The sequence below is a fragment of the Arvicanthis niloticus genome, chromosome 2, assembly GCF_011762505.2.
Source record: "Arvicanthis niloticus isolate mArvNil1 chromosome 2, mArvNil1.pat.X, whole genome shotgun sequence".
Classification (NCBI taxonomy): Eukaryota; Metazoa; Chordata; class Mammalia; order Rodentia; family Muridae; genus Arvicanthis; species Arvicanthis niloticus.
Genome location: NC_047659.1, coordinates 146,518,315 through 146,536,291, shown reverse-complemented (window position 1 = coordinate 146,536,291; position 17,977 = coordinate 146,518,315). Strand labels below are relative to the sequence as shown.

The window sequence follows — 17,977 nt, the reverse complement described above, 5'->3', positions numbered from 1 at the left end:
AGGATGAACCAACTCTGGCATAGTCAAGGTTAATATTATGGGTACCAAGAGAATGGCAGGAGACCTAGACAGGGCTCCGATATACACCTTGGACACCTTCTCTTGGGCCCAACTGCATAAGCCTCTCTTGGGGGTTTTCCTTCTGGACTAGAGAAGAGAAAGGACAGCTAGGGGGTTCTCCTGGCTCCTCAAGTGCCTCTTTCTGTTTCCAGGGCCACCTCTCCCTAGCCAACACTTGTTCTTCAGTATTGTCTGCTGCAAACCTGGGCTGGCCCTTCTCTCAGCCCTCTGGGCTTCCTGTTGCCCCTTGTAGGCCTGAGTGGATGAAGTGGCTCCCTTTCTCCCACCAATGTCATGGCCCTCCAAGAATAAGTGTTGCGTGCCTCAACCCCAGTGCCCACATCTGGTCAGGCTTTCCTAAAAAGAAATGTTTCCCTGAAGCCCACCTGCACCCTGATGGCCAATCTGAATGCCCAACTTCAGTAGCAAGTTAGTCAGGTCACCTGTGATGTTACTTAAAGGAAGTGTTGCTCTCCTGTCCCTGGTCCTAAGCATGCGCCCATGAACCAGTGGCCCTGGCAGGGAAGAGGCCACCCAAGATTGTTGAGGTTTGGTCTTACTGTGCATTGTAATGTTAAGTGTGGGCTCCCAAGACGAGAGAGTCCACACGTAGACCCAAGGGACACTATGTGACCTTGTCCCCAAGTTATTTTTAATTGGTAAATAAAGAAGCTAACAGCCAGTAGCTGGGCAGAAGAGACATAGGCGAGGGGGGAGGGGTTAGAATTCCTGGGCTTGGGGTCAGAGGAGAACCATGAGGAGAGGAAGAAGGTAAAGAGGGGGTAGAGGAGAAGTGGCCATGGGTTAGGTGAGTCGTGAAAACGTGGCCCTGAAGGCTGGCCAATTCAAGTTAGGAGCAGCCCAGATGAAACATAGTAAGTAATAACTCGGGGTTATTGATAGAAAAGTAGATTTTAACATAGAGTAGACATCTGTCCAGCTCTTGTACTGTTTAAGGCTTGTTGTAAATGTAAGTCTGTCTGTGTCCTTAATCTAGAAACTGAATCCTCAAGGTGGGGTAGAAACCCTGAATTGGGATTAAAATTTTCTGCAACACAGGATACTGATCAGGGCCATGGAGAACTGGCCAGGAGAGTCAGGAAGTAGAGCAGCAGATTGAAAACATCCATGTCTCCACCTACTGAGCCCCTGCTTAAGAAGGGAACAGAGTACACAGGCAAAGATTAGTAAACTCCCTCTAGCCAGGCACTAACCAGCCGGCAAAGGTCAATCTCTTTAGAGATTATCAGGGGGAAGAGGGGGTGTCTTCTGTCACAGTGAGTAACCCTTGGGTTCTGCCATCTTAGAACCAGTCGCCGACTGCAGTCCGGATGCATAAGGGTGAGGCTCCCCTGCCACTTGCATGTGCGTCCAGCCATCAGTGGGCCTGTGGAGGCCATTCTCATTCAACCTACCACAGTAGGAATATAGGATTGAGACCCCCAGCACAGTTATGTAAGAGCCAGACCCCAACTGCCTAGTTGAGTTCTTGCCTTAGGTGGGGGTAACAGAACCTGCTATTGGGTAAGGACTGCATCTTCCCCCTGATGTGCGAATAATCTCTCAAGTCCCACCCAGGGTTCCTAGAGCCTCTAAAGGGATCAGATTTCCCCAGCTCCTCTGAGCACTGTCTGAAGACCACATGCATGGGGAAAGTTCTGCAGAAAACAATGACAGCTGTCACCATCAGTATAGCTATATATATTGATCACTTACTGTGATCAATAATCAAGCCCTTCATACTAGGTGCCACACAACATCTTCAGGAAGGCATGAGCTAATTTTTTTTTTTTTTTTTTTTTTATGCTCAGTAGATACGAAAAGGGTGACATGAAGATTTAGGGTCACAGATCCACTGAATGGCTTTAATGGAAACAGAATACCAAGCAGCCTGAATTTTCTCTGAAGGGGTTTTCTGCACGGTCCCAGAGCTACACCCCCAGGTCACACCCTCTATGCCCACTAGACATCCTGATGACAGTTCCTGGGGGCCACCTTCCAGAGAAAGACAGACATAGAGTCTATTGACCTGAGACATTGATTGGCTGAAAGATGAAACCTGAAGCAGCCTCATTTGCCAGGAAATACGGTTTATAATTGTATAGACAGCTGATCTCTGGTACTCCTGCCTCTCTGGGAGCTGAAGAAGGCCTATGGTCTATTGACAGCCTCGAGGCAGGTTCAGAGAAAGGCTTCACGGACAGTGAGAGAAAGGCCAGGAAGGATGGCATCTCCCTAGGGCTATGTGTGAGTCAGCCAGAGGATAGATGTTACTACAGGAACTCTCCTCTTGGAAGTCCAGGACCTTAGGCAGGATAGCTGGCCCTGAGCTGGGTTGTGTCCAGAGATGGTAGCCATTGAGGATTGTAGCAATTGCTTGCCATCCAACCATTCATCCCAACAAGGCTCTTTGAACAAGTTGCTTGGTGGTCTCATCTGCAAAACCAAGTATTGATGACAAATGGTATACAGCTTCCTTGGCAGCGGAACAGGCCACCATGAGAACCTTGAATTTATTCCAGTGAGGAAGGGTCTCCTCAGAGCTCCAAGGTAGACTTAAGAACAGAACTGTGGGGTCTCCCTTGGCTAAGTTGGGAGCGATGGCAGTGCTTGGGACAGGGCTGCAGAACTGAGCTGGACCAAGAGGTTGCCCTGTCTGGGACCTCTCACCGTCCTCAGGGCCTGCAGTCCTTTGTATCCCCAGTGAAGGAACAATGCTTTCCTTTCTCCCACCTACATCCTCACTTGCCACTTACCAAAGGCACCTAGGCCTGGGGCAGGATGTCTTCTCCTCAGATAAGCCCACCAGGGCAGGGACTGAGAACACAGGCAGCCTTCTCCCTGCACTTAGAGAAAGCGAGGTGCCAGCCACCAAGTGTGCTAGGAATGCAGGGAGCAACCCCAGCCATGCATCTGAGACTCATTAGGTCTCTGCTGACATTTCTCCACGAAATAATTAATTTTGATATCACAGAAGACATTTCCCTGTGGCCAAGGTCACAGAGGGCTGTCTGTGGCCTTCCTGTCAGCGGTCTCTACTCAGCCCACCGCTTTGACGAATGGGACTGGAAGAGCCTCAGCGGCGGCGTAACTGAAAGAATGAAGAAGAGAGGAAGCTGCTTTTCTTGCAGAAATACCGGCTGGTGCTGCATCAGCTGCAAGGCTGGAGGACAAGCTTGCCGGGCACCTGGCTCCAAATCCCAAAAGAGGCCCTCAGAAAGTAGAGGCGTGGGGCCTCTCAAGGTCTCCTCTGAGATTCCACATAACCTCTGTAAGCATAAACCTACCGTTCCCCCAACATAAGTATTAGTAAGAAGATGAGCCACAGGGTCCTAGAGAGCTGCACGTGCCCATTTTTTTTTTTTTTGCTGCAGAGATGATGGCTTCAGGACCACCTAACAGTCAACCAGAGGTTACACTGATGTCACAAGTCCAAGGCATTATAAGAACTGTCTAGTGACATCTGGGATTGGAGATGCATGCTCAGAAGATATGTGAGTGTCCTGGAGTCAGCAGGACCCCAGCATGGATTCCTTAAACAGCAAGAAGATACCATTGCATGCCCTGAATCCTGATGGCTGAGAGCAGGAGTCATCAGGGGTGTCTCCATCCACTCTGGGACCCTGGGGGTGTAGAAGTGTCACTCCTAGCTCTGCCCCTCCCATAGAATGCCTGTGTCCAACTTCCCTTTCTTGTGAGGACTGCCATTATTGGACCAGGACTGTTCTGACTCTATCACGACCTCATCATAATTAACTGCATCTTCATCTACCTGTGTCTAAAGAAAGTCACATCTTGAGGTCTTGCAGTTAGAACTTTCACATACAGATTGGGGTACCACATGTTAACCTGTGAATGACTTTAGGAAGGTTCACCCCCGGGGAAAGACAAGCAAGTGCTGCTGACCCAGGAAAACTCCAAGATGTCCCTTAGTAGGTGAGGGGACTAACAAAGAGTGGCTCATCAAGGAAATGAGTAGCATCCACCAATAAAAGGAAAAGAGGGCCAAGACATGAAGACACCCAGGAGGCTTCAGTGCACATCCCTAGGGCTGAACGGCTGTCTGGTGCATGATTTGAGCTCTGGGAAGGAGAGCGCTCTGGGACTGTATAAAGACCAGTGGTGGCCAGGATGTTGCTCAGTGCCTTAACATGTGCAAAGTCCTCAGTATGACTCCCAGTAATGGAAAGAAAACAATAAAAAGACAAACAGTGGTCACCAGAAAAGGGATCAGCAGATAAGGGTACAGAGGATACTCCCTAGGATCTCTAGGATAATGCTTCTCAATCTTCCTAACGCTGTGACCTTTTAATTCAGTTCCTCAGTTGTGGTGACCCCCAAAACACATAATTATTTTCCTTGCTACTTCATAGTAGTAATTTTGCTACTGTTTTGAATTGTAATATAAATATCTGTGAGGTTTTTTTATTTATGGTCTTGGGCAACCTTTGTGAAAGGGTTGTTTGACCACCCCCCTCCCAAAGGGGTCTCAACCCACAGGTTGCTCCAGGTGGACACCTTTGTTCAAGTCTAGCAACATACACCATAGAGACAAGTGCTGAGACGGTGAGTTTTAGTTCATGGACCCCACTCAGCTGAGGTGGGGGTGAGCAGAGCCTGAGGAAGAGCAGGATTGACAGAAAGTCTTGATGTTTTATGGACAATTCTTGTTTATAATCAAAAGAACTAAGCCAGGCAGTGGTGGCACATGCCTTTAATTCCAGCACTCGAGAGGCAGAGGCAGGCAGATCTCTGTGAGTTCAAGGCCAGCCTGGTCTGAAGAGCGAGTTACAAGACAGCTAAGAACACACGGAGAGACCCTGTCTCAAAACACCAACCCCCCGCCACCCAAAAGAGTGCTTTAAAAATCATCCATTTCAGAGTTCAGGAATGGTGTGAGGAGCTCTCTGTGTTGTCATTGCAACTTTAGGGTACATCTAAAATTATCCAGAAGAAAGCCCTTTTTTTTGTGGCACCTTCCTACTCCACCAAACAGTGCCTGCTAACACTTCTCTGATCATCAGACTGCAGGAAACGGATTCTAGGAGTCACTTTGGGGTACCCCTTGCAGCAGAGGACCCCTGATCTCTTGGCTGGTGCACTTGGATGCTCCTCAGCTGGCCGCTGTTGACCCTGTTTGAATAAGTTAGGATTTCCACTTCTCTTCAAAGCCCCTCCCCCCCCCTTCCTAGGAGCAGAACCAGTGTTAACAAGGGTTCTTCCACTGAGAGGAGCTCAAGACCACACCCACCTCCCCAAGCTCAGGAAAGGTTGAGATAGGAGGGCCAAGGACCAGATGACCCACTCAACTAGACATTTAAAGACACAAACATTTAGCTACCGATTTCATCAGAACTTTTTCTATAGAATTCTGGGCAGGGGCGGCTGAGAGTGCAGACTCCAGGTGACAATACCTGGCACTCAATCTCCCTGAAACAATCCAGACATCCTGTTGGCCTTCCAGGAAGGTGATGCCAAAGGAACACCATTCCCAGGGTGCTTTGAGCCATTACCCAAATTCAAGGACTTTGGAAAGTAGCTGGGGGAGCTGGTCACCCCAGGGTCCATGCTCTAGGTAAAAGCTCTCTATTTTTGTGGACTGATTTTCAGCAGGCTCCTGGCCTTTGGCATCCCTTCTCCACAAATACAGCCACCGAGAAGGCCACAGCCATCCCCAGCCCTGGTGACACTGGCCTTTGCAGCAGGCAGTTTGGCCCTCCCTCATATTCCTGCTGACATCTGAGGAAAAGCCATCAAGATGACATGAAGCAAGCAGCACCTTCTTGCTAACAGAGGTTTCCTTCTCATGTCCCAGCACAATTCAGGATGCGAGTCACCAGAGGAAACTTCATTTTTACCCTACATTTCCTGCCCAGTTCAGTGTGTAATTGGCCTGTGCTTTCCCCTCGTTGGTTTAGCAGGGAGTGCCACATCTTATCAAAAAAATAAATCTGAATAAAACCCAGGGAGCAAAATGGCTACGAGCCACCTTACCCTCCTTGCTTCTTAAAGTGCACTTCTCTCTGAGGACAAACCTGAAGCTGGAGCCTCTTGCCAGAAGCCTGAGAAGTCTGGTGCTTCACCACTCCCAGGGTGTGCAGGGTCAACCAGCCCTGGACACGACCTTCCCCGGGACACAAGAGAAAGGTTTACTCCTCTTTAATTTGCGCATTGGCCAGAAACAAGAATGCAAATCAAGAGATTGGGCCGTGTGGGATGGACTTCCTCTGCATCAAGCATGGGTCTCTGTCCTCGGAGCACAGGTATGGACCTTCTGGGATGGACTTCCTCTGCATCAAGCATGGGTCTCTGTCCTCGGAGCACAGGTATGGACCTTCTGGGATGGACTTCCTCTGCATCAAGCATGGGTCTCTGTCCTCGGAGCACAGGTATGGACCTTCTGGGATGGACTTCCTCTGCATCAAGCATGGGTCTCGGTCCTCGGAGCACAGGTATGGACCTTCTGGGGTAGGGGGAGCTGCAGGGGCATGTATCCTCCCATTATTTGGGTATGTTTATATTTTTAAAGTCTCTGAAAGTATCCAAGACAGTCTTTCACAACTCACCCCACCTGAATGGGAAGAACATACTGGAAGAGAAGCATCTCTGTGTTGAACTCGTTTTTATTCAGAATCTTGGTCTTGTAGAAAAATCAATGAAATTCTGCAGTAGTTAAAAATAAACTTTAGTGACTGACTTTCTTAAGAGAGCACAACGGGCTTCCTCCATGAACTTTTTTTAGGGAAAAAGAGAACTGTTACTCCACTAGCAACTGACACCTGCCTCAGCCCAGAAGGGCAAGGAGAGGGACCTGAGAGAAAATCCAGGGCAGAAGGGACACCTGGACAGGGACTTAACCATATCCAAGGGCCACATACCATGTCATCTCTCAGTGTCATTCCTAAGAGTGCCATCTGGTCCCTTGGTCCAGTGATAGGCCAGAGAGTATGATGGGAGAGTCAGCAAATTCCTCACAGGGTTCCATTGGGTTCCAAAGACCCTACTCCATGAGTGGACCCCCAAATATGTTACCGTATGTCTATGAGCTGAGAACCCTGGGTCCTGAGGGGTTCTGCTCCAAGCTAACTCTGTACCAGGAACAGGACTGTGAAGACCCTTGAGGCTCTGTGATGCTGTGAGGGGAAGAGCCTGGGGCTTAGGGTCCTGGCCCCAACAGACCCTTGATGTGAATCCCTAGCCTCTGGGACCTCCTGGTAAAGTAGCGCTGAGGACCCTTGTGACCTTAGCCCAAGGTTCAGGGAGAATAGGAAACTGTTTAGAGATGGTGAACACTCAGCCGCAGGGGGATGACCTTCAGGAATACCTTGCTGCATCATCAGGCACTGGAGGCCTGACCAGGAAACACGGGGCCATTCAAAACTCCCATTGATATGGTTAAGGTTTAGCCCCTAGTGTAGAAGGAGCTAAGGTGGGAGGAGTAAGGAGAGGAAGAGGAGGAGTAATGGGAGGAAGAGGAGGAGCTAGGGGAGAGAGACCAGAGAGAGGGTAACATGGAAGTAGATGTGCACGTGTCTCTAGCAGTCAAAGGTGGTTGGTATATCTAGGTTGGGTATTGTGCTACACCTCTAATTGTGTGAGCATATTGTTATTGAGCATTACCAAACATATAAAGCCTTTGATTAATGTTTAAGCATTAGAGTCTCATTTTCCTACTGGGCCCACGTGGATGTTGGGATGGTCTGGGCAATGCCCAGCCTTGCGGAGACACCGTGGAAGATTGACAGAGCGAGCCATCTCCCATGCTGGCGTCTCGTGGGTGGCAGGGCTGGTATTTCTGGCTGGCCATTTCTAGCTGTGGCACACGTGTGGCCTTTGGCCACGGAACATAGCGGCTGAGCTAGGCAGAGCCACCACAGCTTAGATAGTTGGCTTGACCAGCGGCCACTTTTAAATTATTACCGCAATACCCTAGGGTCAAAATTCCTCACCCTCCAGCACCAAGAGTAATTCACCAACTGGCCTTGCTTCTCTGGGTTCAGTATCCAAAGGAGACTTAGGCACCACACAAGCTTGTGGTTGAGCTCTAGCCTCTGGGAGTGGAGTGGGGGATGGTATGGGAGTGGGGAGGGTAGGCTTTAGCCCTCTCCGCCTTCAGACAGGCTGGGGGTCTGTTTACCAAGACCAGCAAAATAAACCCCAGTGTACAGGGTTACAAAGGTTAGATGGACCTTCTCCCCTTCCAACCTGATATATCTGACTCTGCCTCAAGGAAGCCTTCCATGTGTACATGCAGGTGCTTTCTCATGGGGACTCTGGGGAGCTTTGGTGCTCTGCCCTGACGTGCTGCATGGAACTTGTGGTACATGTGATAGTAGTGTGTTACTATTTGCCTCCTTCCTGGGGCTATGTGCTCAGGAGGACGGTCGAGGGTCAGGTTTTCCTCCTTCCTTTCTTCCCTCTTCTTTTTTCTTTCGTGTGTGTGTGTGTGTGTGTGTGTGTGTGTGTGTGTGTGTGTGTCTGTCTGTCTGTCTGTCTGTCTGTCTGTCTGTGAGTCTGTGTGTCCATGTGTCTGTGTGTCTGTGTTACTTAAGAAATGACCCAGAGAAAGCTAAGCAAGCTATCACTGAATCACACACATCTCAGCTCCCAAAGACTCATTGAGTCCTGGAGATCCACGTTGCTCATAGGTTCTCACTCAATGTTTGGTGGGTGGGTCGGTGGGTGAGCGAATAGAAGGGTGTCCCATGCCAGAGACCCTGAGTCTGGAAGTCACCCCAGGCCAGAAGCATTACAAGAGCTGGGCCTTGCATATGCCCTATAAGGCAAAGCGGCTGCCCTCGAGAGCAGGTGGCTGAGCCCCTTCTGGGTGACTCAGCCACAGTGCTGTTGAATCTGGCTTGCCCACACAAGGGCAGGATTGAGAGGCCTAGTCAAAGCTGCCAGCTCCCCCAGGGACATTCCTGCTGGGGATGGGGCCAGGACAGCTATCTTAGGACCCTTGATCCCAGAAGCATTTGAGTAGACGCAGCAGGTGGAGCCCTGACACAGGTCCTCCCACCCCCACCCCCTACTTCCTTGAAACTCAGACTGGGTCCCTCCAGGCTTAGCCTTCTATGAGGACAAAAATGGGACCTGCCTGAGAGGCAGAAACTGTTGGGATTTTTGGGTAAACCTGGTCCAAAGCTAGCGTTTGACAAGCCCACGAGGTCCCAGTGGCACTCTCTCAACAGAGACCATAGGCCTAGACAGGGAGGCCTTCCTTGCCTGATTCCCAGGGCCAGACAGGAAGACTGGAAAATCTCTGCTCGTGATCCAAATCTTAGTAGAGAACCAAGAATCTTCAAACAGAACTAGGCAGTCCACTGAAGGACTGTATGGCCCAGCCATGCCTTCTCTGAGGTCCTCTTATGTCTGGCATATGCTTTCATCCATTGTACAAATATCTCGGGAGGTCTTGGTCTTTATTAGGATCTCTGAGAACAGCCCTGACCCCTTCATATCAGCAGAAGCATGCCCCAAGGTAACTCATTTAGAGCAACTGTGGCCTGGCTCTGGGCACCTGAAAGGCATGAGACTACCCTGTCCCTTCTGGTAAAGCCCAGGATCTTCAATATAATCAAGACTTGAACATGGTCTTCAGGAACCCAGCATGGAAATATGTCTGGGATTCATCCACATGCAATGGAGTGAGTATAGTACAATGAGACCTATGAGTTAAGAAATAAATAGTGGGGTGGCCTGGTATCTGCCCTGGTGTCTGTGAATGGTAGACCCTTGGGCACAGCTGCAGGGATCTGAGCTGGGAAGGGCATCTCTTCCCTGAGCAGGCATTGGCAGCTGAGGGCCAGTGATCCTTCCATATCAATGTTCTCTCCTTTGACAGCTGAGTGGACAGCTGCCCTGGGAAGCTTCTATGCCCCCCTCAGGGTAGCCCCCAAGATACTCATGTCTTGCAGTTCTGAGAAGACCTTATTGGTTAGTGACCTAAGGAGCACGGAGTGGACTATGCTGTGGGAACGGGAGATGTGTGGCTTCCCATGTGGCCCGAGTTCTTCAGGGTCGAGGGTACAGCCTAGGGGAAAAGGCAAACAGGGCTCCAGGCTAGAGATCCCAAGGGAGTGCCTACACTCCTCACTAGAGGCATGTGCCAGGGGGAAGCAAGGCCACACATGAGGAGCATGAAGATCAAGCTAGGTGTTGGGTGTTTTCAGAAGGAAAGACAGAATAAGAGAACAGGACAAGGACTGGGGCAGGAGGAGAGAGACATTGGAGATGTGATGCCGAGGCTTGACATCAGCTGGCTTCAGACCCCTGTGGCTCTTGATGATATAAACACAGGAAAGAGGACTGTGTTCAGGATTATAGACCTGAGCACTGACCCCTGGGAGTCCAATCAAGTGTCCAGGAGACACCTGTGGTTCTGAGTGAAGGTTCCCTGGAGAACACACATCTCCTCAGAAATAGCTAAGGCTTCAGCAGAGGCAGGACCATGAAGAACCAGTATAGCTGCTAAGTCAGTCTTCTTCTGGATCTAGGTCCCCCAGTCTTTCCACACCCAGACATGCCGGTCTCCCACCCCTTCCTCCACCTCAGTGCCCCCTCCCCACTGACTGCTCAGCTGTCAGGCCTCAGCCAGCCTCCTCAGTCACCAGCTCCATTTGCAGATCAGAATATGGAACTCAAGTGGTACAGGGGCTGGAAGCCAGGGGCTGGCTCGCAACATCGCCAAGAATTGCATCTGCCCTTCCTATACATTCCTGTATGCAACAGTTGTTCATAGCACACCAGCCTCACCAATGTAGAACAGCCCCACCCACAGCAGATCTGAGCAGGCAACTCCTCCCTTGGGAAGCTTCTACTCCATGCTATCTGCTTGACCCACAGGGTCAACGTTACAGCCTCTGGGATTACAGCTCACTCCTTTGCGTAGAACCAAGGACTGTGGTGCTGGGGTAGAAGCATAGAGAAGAGAGGCCAGGGTAGGCTGGAGCTGTGGTCCCAGGCAGCCCTTCCTAAACCCTGACTTTCTCCTTTATAAGCTCACTTACTACTGGCCTCTGCAGCCCTGACACCCACTGTATTCCCTGCAGGGTCCATTCAAGACAAGATGCATGATGGGGACTCATGAGTACCTGGTTTAAACCTGGCCACCCTGTGAGGCAGGCTGTGAGCCCATCCCGACTCTGACAAACTGGCCTAGACTTTGTGTTGGGGAAAATGAACTCGTGAAGGAAGCTCACACCCCAGCTTCCCTGAGTAGTCTTCAGAGGGTCCTCAAGCCAGGATGGCTCAGATGTTTTCGTCTGTAACAGACAAACGTGCTGTACTCTCTCAACCTAGAAACCAGAGAAATTCTGTTCACGACCAGAACCACACTGCTCAGTCAGCACCCACTAAGACACTATGCCCCATGTGGCATTAACAGAACCTTGCAAGTCAGTGGCTGGGTCTGCAGCCTGAGAAGCTTAGTTGTGGTGGGCAGGCCTGGCTAGTAGCCATAACTGGGTCCTTCATTCAGAAGTGCCCCATCTCGGGGACCCCGGGGACCTGTGTGGGACCACAGCATGAAGCTCAGTGCTAGCAGCCTGCACTCACTGTCCCAGTCTGTTCTGCTGTCCCACAGTCCTGGGCACCTGTAGGAAGTAGGGGGTCTAGGTGCCTGCTGACTTGACTTATCTACATAATCCCTTCCCAGCATGGCTTCAGAAAATCACCAGAACAGCTAGCCTGACCTCACCTCTGGCCACATGGCCTGTTTCCTCTAGAAGACCAAGCCTTACTAGCATCCTGGGAACTGTGCCAGCCACGAGGCGATCCCCTCTGAACGACATATGCCCCAAGACAGCGGCTAGTGACACGGGTGAAGAACCAGACATCTGTACCATAGCCACTGCCACGTGAATCACTGGGGACCAGGGGCTGGATTCCTGGGGACTGCTGTAAGACTGAGCACCAGATGTACCTGTCACTGCCCAGCCCACGGAATATCAAACCCCTACTCCGACCTGAAAAGGGGCTTTCCTACAGAGAGCTACACACTCTGAGGCTTTAAGGTCCAGACGTACTTGAGACAAACCCAGGCCCACCTACATGTCCTTCGTTCAGTCGGAGAGATGAGCCCATGAAAACCTGAGGTAAACACCTCTTCACACTCAGACCCTGTTTAGGAATTGGTCCCTGACAAGAGTGGACTGTCTGTCCCCAGAGCTATCACCATTACCTCTAATGTTGTTACTGCTCTTAGTAAGCTGTCATTGTCTTCAACTACAACATACAAATAGGGTTTATGGCCCAACAGCACTGGAGGGTACAGAAGTGAGACCCTCATCCTCCTCAGTGGTCAAGTCACCAACATCTCACACACCGCCACTGATCAATCAAGTTCCTCCTACACGCAAATTCCCCAAAGGCAGGGAAGGCAGAGGCACTCAGAGCTTGCTCTCAGGGGAATAAGGAAGGCTCAGAGACCTGTCTGAACTCCTGGACACGGTGGGATGCAGGCCTGGCCAACAGATGCCAGCCTCTGCCTGCCTCCTCTCTCAGGCTGACCCCAAACATTCTTCCCTGGACATAACTTTGTACCCTCAGAACAAAGACCAAACACAATGACCACCACCGTACTCAGCTCCAGCACTAGAACACAGCCAAGACGGCCGGGCCAAGGACCACTGAACCTGGAAAGCTGATGTCCCCAAACTAGTGCTCCATGCAAATTCTATCCTTCCTTCTGTCCCTTCTCCGTGAGTGCAGTCACTCCTGCATGAAGACGCCCCAGTGCTCGATGGCTCAGAGTGTCTTTACTAAATGATGTGGAACCATGCATGGCAATGCATGCCTGTTATCCCAACCCTTGGGAGCAAAGGCATGAGGAGGAGGAGCTCAAGGATGCCCCTACTATAGAACAAGTACAAGGCTGGTCAGGGGTACAGGAGACCCTGTCTCAGAGAGAGTGATGCCACAAAATGTGTGCACCTACCTTTGCCAGCAGATCAGAATTTGTCTTCCCAGTGAAGCTGAGACTCTGAGTTCCTCTTAACTAGATGGTAAAGTAAACTGTCTCACAAAGAGTCACCCGAAAATGGCTTTGGACACTCTGTTCACGAGGCCTTGGGGTACCACTAAGGGCTAACCGGGCTCCCTGGGCCCAGTGGCTTCCAGCTCAGAGTCAAGTCCCAAAGAGCTTGAAGCCTGTCCTTCTTCCTGTCTGCCTCTAAAGAGACATCACCAAACGACCCAAATGAGGCAGAGCAGCCCACGTGCCTCCGACACTCGGTGCTCACTGAGGCCCTTTTGGCCCACTGAACCATTCCAGATATTCCCAGCATGCCTTCCTCCCCTAGTAACCATATTCTTCAGCCATGGCATGAAACTAATCTCCAAGGAAATGGTAAGAGCCCTTAAGGTGTGCAGATGAAAACGCACCCCAGGATTCCAGACGCAAGTGCAGAAAACTTAGGCCTGTGTTGTCTAAAGCCTCTCAGACATGACGTAAGTATGTTTGCTTCTGGGGCACAACCCAACCTGTCGTTACTGACATACCAGACTTTTCTCCTTCTGGAATGTTCCTGATCATCTGTAGATCTACTTCTTGGTAGTTCTCCCTGCACCAGGAAAACTTCCATATGCCAAGGACAGCGTCTCTATCTCCAGGGCTCCCAGTGCGAGGAGAAGGTGAGCCATAGACAGATAAGCCTCATAATTCAAAGTCTGTTGACAAATGACAACCAAGGACAGAAGAGAAGAGGGTGGGATTCTGGGCGTGAGTGGCCATGGAAGACTCCTTGTAGTGGGCATGGGATATACTCAGTTATGTAGTAGGAGATGAAGCTTTGCATTGTGCTGCCCTTGTTAATGCCCAGGAATTGACCAGGGCTCAAACCCCAGGGCACTTTCCAGGCAATTAGAGAGGACCATGGCTTCAGGTGAAGCCCCAGCTGAATACACCAGGATACCCCCACCAGGAAGAAGCTCCCTCACCTGTCAGGAGTAAAGCCAGGAACTTAGTACTCCTCTGGCCACTGTACTACAGGGACTTAGTTCTCCTCTGGCTACAGTACTACAGGGACTTAGTTCTCCTCTGGCCACTATACTACAGAGACTTAGTTCTCCTCTGGCCACAGTACTACAGGGACTTAGTTCTCCTCTGGCCACTATACTACAGAGACTTAGTTCTCCTCTGGCCACAGTACTACAGGGACTTAGTTCTCCTCTGGCTACAGTACTACAGGGACTTAGTTTTCCTGTGGCCACAGTACTACAGGGACTTAGTTCTCCTCTGGCCACTGTACTACAGGGACTTAGTTCTCCTCTGGCCACAGTACTACAGGGACTTAGTTCTCCTCTGGCCACAGTAATACAGACCCCAGTTGCTGGGCCCAGGTCCAAGATCTCCTGCAGCCATTCCCCCAAATAGGCACCAGAGTGATTTCACAGTTCTATTAGGACCCGCAAGGGGTGTGGGAGGGTGGCCTGTAACCAGAGATGAGCGAGAATGCAGTTGTTGAGAACCCAGATTTATCCTGTCCAGTCAGCTGATGGGTTTCAGTTACTGTCCTCGGCGGCAGCAGCATCCAGAAGCCTGGCCATGCAGCTGCAAGGATTGATTAGGAGGTGGGCTTCCTGGAGAAATGCATTTCCCACCCCCAGGATAAAAATAGCCAGGCAGAGATCTGGGAAGACAGCACAAGGCACAGATCTCTGTATGCTGCAATTCCATGGGACAGGCCTCAGCCGACTGGCGAGATAACCCCAGCATAGGCACACCCAGCCCCAAGCTGGAGGAGCTGGGAACAGGTGTTGGGTGACATGGGGCACAGCAGCCATATCACCAACTGTGTACGGGGTGGGGCTTAAACAGGTGCAGCCTTCAAGAGATCTGTGGGTGGGAGCTACTGCCCACCACCCCACCGCTGCAGAAACCACAATGCCAAGACAAATCTCTTTGTGCTTCTCAAGGTCACCGAAAGCAGAAGACCAATGTGGCCTGGACCCAGGCATCCGGTTGTCCAGTCATGACAAATGTCCTCTGGCTGTTCTCCTGCTGTGTCCAGGGCTCATCGGCTTGCCCATGGGCAGAGGAAAGCAATGGCTTTTTTGGGAAGTCTGTATTGGCCTTGGTAGAGGAGGGAGGGACAGTGTGTTTGATCACAGCTATTTAAAGATGGGGAAAGGACAGGTGCAAGGCTTGGGCAGGGGTGGGGAGCTGAGCTGGGGTTAGGGGAGCGGCTAGCACAGAGGACTTCCAGCCTGGGACAGAAAGCACTCCAGAGGCTCCTAGACACCCAACATGGAGTTTAGGGTGGCCTTACCAAGACACCACAAGAAAAACAGAACCTTAGCGCTCAGTTGGAAAAGACTCCCAGGGTCAGGACCCGACAGGAGCCCAGGCGTCTGAAGTCCACAGGTCCAGGCTGTCCTTGAGGTCCCAAAACGGCCAGATACATGTGTTCCCTAGAAGTACCCCTTACACCTGATGGCCCAAAGCAGTTCTAGCCAGTTCACACAGTCCTGTTCAGTACCATGTTGCCGCAGAGGTGACTCAGGCCCCTAGGGTCGGGTCTTGCCACCACCACACTCAACATGTGACTGGACCACTTCCTCCAGTTATTCAATCCTGCTTCCTCTTCTTTGAGGTAAAGGAGGTAGTGTGTACACCTCCCTGTCTGGGTCCTGGTGGTGACGGTGACCCCAGCGGCCCCTAAAACAGTAGCAGCAAGACTGACATCCTATGGAGACAGATGTAGCTACGGCTTCTCTCTCAGGAACTGCAGTCTTCCTGAGCCTGGATTTCGCCATGCTTTCCAGCCCCTGAAAAACTGAGGAGAAGCTGTGTGCTACTGGCTCCTCCCACTGAGCTCCCTCAGGCTGATCTCCCTCATTCTGGTGCACCCCTGTAGGACCCTAAGAATGTGTGTGTTCTGGAAGACATTAGCTCTCTGGAAGATCAAACAGACATACCTTGAGATTCCCTGAAAATGCCAGCCAAAGACCAAGCCTAGCCTCTCACAATACAAAGAGTGAAGCCCTGTGTGTCAACTAGTTTTATGTCAGCTTGACACAGCTAGATTCATTTTGGAAAAGGGAACATCCATTAAGAGGCCAGGCTCCTACCGTCTACTAGATTGGCCTGTGGACAAACTTGTGGTGTATTTTCTTGACTGATAATTAATGTGGGAGAACCCAACTCACCTTAGGCCGTGCCACCCCTGGGATGATGGTCCTGGGTACAATAAGAAAGCAGGTTGAGCAAGCCAGAAAGAGCAAGCCAGCAAGCAGTACCCATCCATGGCTTCTGCATCAGCTCCTGCCTCCAGCTTCCTGATTCTAAGCTCCTGCCCTGACTTCCCTGATGATGGACCACAAGTTATTAAATGAAATAAATTCTTCGAGTTGTTTTTGGTCATGGTGTTTTATCACAGCAATCAAAAGATAACCGTCTTCCTCCAAGACCTGAGAGCTTGTGGGGGCAGAGAAACAGACAGGGCTGTCTTTCAACGAAGTGCCTGAGGATGCTTCTCTGGGGAGTAGCACAGCGTTTTGGAGGGGGTGGGGAAGCAATGGTCCTTAGCCTCAGGGCTGGGGAAGCCTCCAGGGCATCTGTGAGCTCCCACAGTAGGAAGTGCCCCGCCTGGCTTTCTCTTGGGCTGATTCTTGGCAGTAGTACCAGAGGAAATCCACCCCAAGGCTTTCTCCTGTGTGAGGAGGGGGGACAACCTCCTCTCCACCCCATAGGACCTGGATCTGTGACCGGGACCCACCCATAGTTGCCAAGCATGTTGGCTCTCAGCCCCATACAGATTTGTCACATGGGACTGGGCAGAAAGACTCCATGTGACAACTAGGTCATTCACCTGTATCTACTGGGCAGCTCCATGGTCCTTGGACAACTGACTTCATAGTCAGCTACTGAGTGCCTAGCGGTATTGCACAGGAATGTGGTCACACACAGAGGGGCCCACTAATATCTGCCAGTGATAAAATCCTGCAGCAGGTACAAGTTGCCAGGGTACCCTTGCCTTGCCAGGCTCCCCCAGGAGCTGCTCTTTGACCGCATCTCCTGGGGCCACACTTTCCCTTCTGGTATCTTCAGGTTATGGGAGCATATTCCTTGTGAGGTGGGTTAATCAGATTTTTAGTGTGTGACAAATACCCAAAAGAAATTATTTAAAAGGAGAATAAGTTTGTTTCAGCTCATGGTTCCAGAGAGCTTTGCTTTTCTGGATTTGTGGGGTTTGCAGTTTGGTTTGGTTTGGTTTGGTTTGGTTTGGTTTGGTTTGGTTTGGTTTGGTTTGGTTGAAACAGGGTATCTATGTAGTCCTGGCTGTCCTGGAACTCTCTGTGTAGTTCAGGGTGGCCTTGAACTCAGAGATCCGCCTGTCTCTGATCCTGAGGCCTGGGACCGAAGGCGTGAGTCACCACACCCAGCCCGTTTCAGAGGTTTTAATCCATGTTCAGCATTGCTTTCACCTGAGGTGAGACGAGCTTGAGGGTGGAAAGGCTCCCACTCATAGTCGCCAGGAAGCAGAGAAAGCATCCTTGTCCCAGTAGGCTTCTTCCTTCCCCCTCTTTGTTCCATTTTGACACCCAGCTGGTAAGAAGGTGCCACCCACATTCATGGCAAACGTTACCCACTTAGTCAGCCCCTCCGGAAACAGACATGCCCAGAAGTGTACTCCACTAACTGCCTATGCATTTCTCAATCTAATCAATCAACCTAGCGATAAAGATTAACCGTCTTGCAGGAGATGTCTCAGTTGGTAGAATGTTTGCAACACAGCCACGAAGACCTCCATTTGATCCCCAGAACCCATGTAAAAAGCTCAGCATGGCAGTGCATCCCTGTAATCTCAGCAGCAGGGCAGTAGAGGCAGGCAGGTACCTAGAGTTCCCTGGCCAGCTGACCTAACTTGGGTCCCAGGTCCCAATGAACTTTGTCTCAAAAGGCAAGATGGGCAGC

At 50.9% G+C, this 17,977-nt stretch overlaps 1 long non-coding RNA gene across 1 annotated transcript; it reads left to right on the top strand.

Annotated features, from left to right (window-relative positions):
- Positions 1-822: 822 nt before the first annotated feature.
- Positions 823-7,684, top strand: LOC143441543 (uncharacterized). The gene is made up of 3 exons (XR_013109091.1): positions 823-935; positions 3,035-3,331; positions 3,435-7,684. It is a non-coding gene; the product is annotated as an uncharacterized LOC143441543 (long non-coding RNA).
- The last annotated feature ends 10,293 nt before the right edge of the window (positions 7,685-17,977 follow it).